Source organism: Sinocyclocheilus grahami, unplaced genomic scaffold, assembly GCF_001515645.1.
Source record: "Sinocyclocheilus grahami isolate Dianchi unplaced genomic scaffold, SAMN03320097.WGS_v1.1 scaffold1659.1, whole genome shotgun sequence".
Classification (NCBI taxonomy): Eukaryota; Metazoa; Chordata; class Actinopteri; order Cypriniformes; family Cyprinidae; genus Sinocyclocheilus; species Sinocyclocheilus grahami.
In genome coordinates, this window is record NW_015506838.1 from 29,878 (window position 1) to 32,700 (window position 2,823).

General features: G+C 38.5%; 1 pseudogene; it reads left to right on the top strand.

The window, feature by feature from the left end:
- The first annotated feature begins 401 nt into the window (after positions 1-401).
- The window catches only part of LOC107571838 (myosin heavy chain, fast skeletal muscle-like), a 21,821-nt pseudogene continuing 19,399 nt past the window's right edge, over positions 402-2,823 (top strand).

The following is a 2,823-nucleotide window of genomic DNA, read 5'->3' on the forward strand; positions in this document are numbered from 1 at the left end:
GTAATGTCATGATAGGTCAGCTAAGTCTTCACCGTGACCTGGATGAGTAACCTAAACTTCATAATTCAAACATGAGCTCTCACTGTGCTATATTTATGATTTGTCCATATATGAACATGCTGTTTATAACTTTGAGAGTCATTATATGACCATGAAATAAGATTCGCATGTGCAGTGATCACTGAGGTTTAATTGCCCAATAAAAGTCTGCCATAGATATATATATTATTATTATTATTATTATTCATTTGGAAGGACTGTTACAGTCCATCTTTGGTAATTAAAGAGAAAATAATATGGATGCTAAATGTCCAAAAACAAGTGTTGGAACTTGCTGAACACAAGAATGTATCTGGTAAAACAAAGGTAAGAATGGTAAATTACATCATGTGATTTACAATATGATCTCTTTCATCTACAAGCTGACAGGTGCTGTGATGCATCATGGGGTCATGAAGTTCAAACAGAAGCAGAGAGAGGAGCAGGCCGAACCTGACGGCAATGAGGGTAAGATAACATTTTAGCACAAATTAACATATAAACATTCACTTAATTAGCAGCAATAACGCATAAAACTCTGCTTCCTTAGCGGCTGATAAAATCTCCTACCTCATGGGCATCAACTCCGCTGACATGCTGAAAGCTCTGTGTTACCCCAGAGTGAAAGTCGGGAATGAGATGGTGACCAAAGGCCAGACAGTACCACAGGTGATGACTTTATCAACACATTTAACTTATGGATACAGTGAGAAATGTCTCAAACATAGTCATCGTGAGAAGTAAGGGTAATAATATGATCTACGATGACCTTTGAATTTCTCAGGTGAACAATGCAGTCTCTGCACTCTGCAAGTCTGTCTATGAGAAAATGTTCTTGTGGATGGTCATCCGTATCAATGAGATGTTGAACACGACGAATCCTAGAGAGTTCTACATCGGTGTGCTGGACATCGCTGGATTTGAGATCTTTGATGTGAGTATCAGTCATTAAATTCTCTGAAAGAATCAAGACATAAAAGATAACAGTCTGTTGTAATAATTGCTTCTCTTGAACTATCAGTTCAACAGCTTGGAGCAGCTTTGCATTAACTTCACAAATGAGAAACTGCAACAGTTCTTCAACCACACCATGTTTGTTCTGGAGCAAGAGGAGTACAAGAAAGAAGGCATTGATTGGGAGTTCATTGACTTTGGTATGGACTTGGCTGCCTGCATTGAGCTCATTGAGAAGGTTAGAGGATATTCAGTAAATTAAAATAACTATTCTCACTGTGCCTGTACTTGAGTTTGAATATTTCTTCAACAGCCAATGGGCATCTTCTCCATCCTTGAAGAGGAGTGCATGTTCCCAAAGGCTACAGACACAAGCTTCAAAAACAAGCTGCATGACCAGCATCTGGGAAAATGTGCAGCTTTCCAGAAACCCAAGCCTGCCAAAGGTAAGGCAGAGGCCCACTTCTCTCTGGTGCACTACGCCGGCACTGTGGACTACAACATTAGTGGCTGGTTGGACAAGAACAAGGATCCACTGAACGACTCTGTCGTGCAACTTTACCAAAAGTCATCACTCAAAGTGCTGGCCTTCTTGTATGCCGCTGCTGCAGCTGCAGAAGGTACACATATCTGCATTTCCTCAATTCCTTTGTGTTTTAATTATGTACAAGACACCTGCTTATACAAAAACTTTAAAAAAGAATGAGATCATCAGAATGCAGCAAACTATGTGATCACAGATTTTGGAGTTTCAAAATATGAAGTATATCTATGCAACACAAGATTGACTAAAAATAAAACCTTCTGTCATTGATATAAAACAGAGGGAGGATATAGCACTTCAAAAGAATGGCAGCAGATAAGCAGTTACGTTAAATAATGCCGGAGTTTCGTTGTGAACTGAACATATGATGTACCGATTAAGGAGGTAGTAGTTTTGTAGTATTGATGACCTAGTTCTTAGGAGTTTGTTTTAATGATATTATTCTCTTTGTTTTTAGTGTTGTGACTGGATTATTGCCTGACTGATGGTTGCCTGACTGTCCCAGTTGGAAATAGTGGATGTTAGAGGTATTGTTTAATATAAAGGGAGCTTTTTATGTTTTAAATTTTGTAGTATTTATAGTGAGTGCATTTTATTTAAATTGTGTTTTTATATTTTCATATTCATTTGTTGTAATAGACTGTGTTTTCCCTTTTAGGGATGCACGGTTGCCGTTTACTTTAGATTTAATACTTATATTATTGTTTTTGTTTCTTTTTGTTCTGTGATTTTGGGACCCGGGGTGTTGGAGCAGAGATTGGGCCCCAGAGAGGTTGGATTAGTGGTGATTGTGTTATAATGCTGACTTGTGTTTGTGTCGCCTGCATTGCCCACTGTTAATTTAATTGTTTATTCTTTTCTTTTGTAGGTTCAGTTTTGGTTTTCTTAAGCCAATGGTGGCCACTGTGTTGCCTTCACTGTGCGGATGGCGGTGGTGAGGTGGCTGGGATTGCGTGGTGGTTTGATCACTTTATCTTTGGTTTTCTTATAGGTTTGCAGTGTGATTGCTGTGAGCTTGACTGCTGTGAGAACACTTTTGCTTTGGTGCCACTTCTGTCTTCACTTTCTAGGTAACCTGTGGCCATCTATAGTTGGTTTTCTTTTTGTTGTTTTTTTATTTATTTTTATTTTCATTTTTTTCTCATGTGGGTATTTGCATTAAATATAGGTGATGTGGTGTTTTAATACTTTTGACCTGTCTGAATAAAAATGTGCCTGTTTATCAAAGTCACCTCATGGCCCCTTTCGCCTGTTTATTACTGACCTATTAAGGTCATCCCACCACA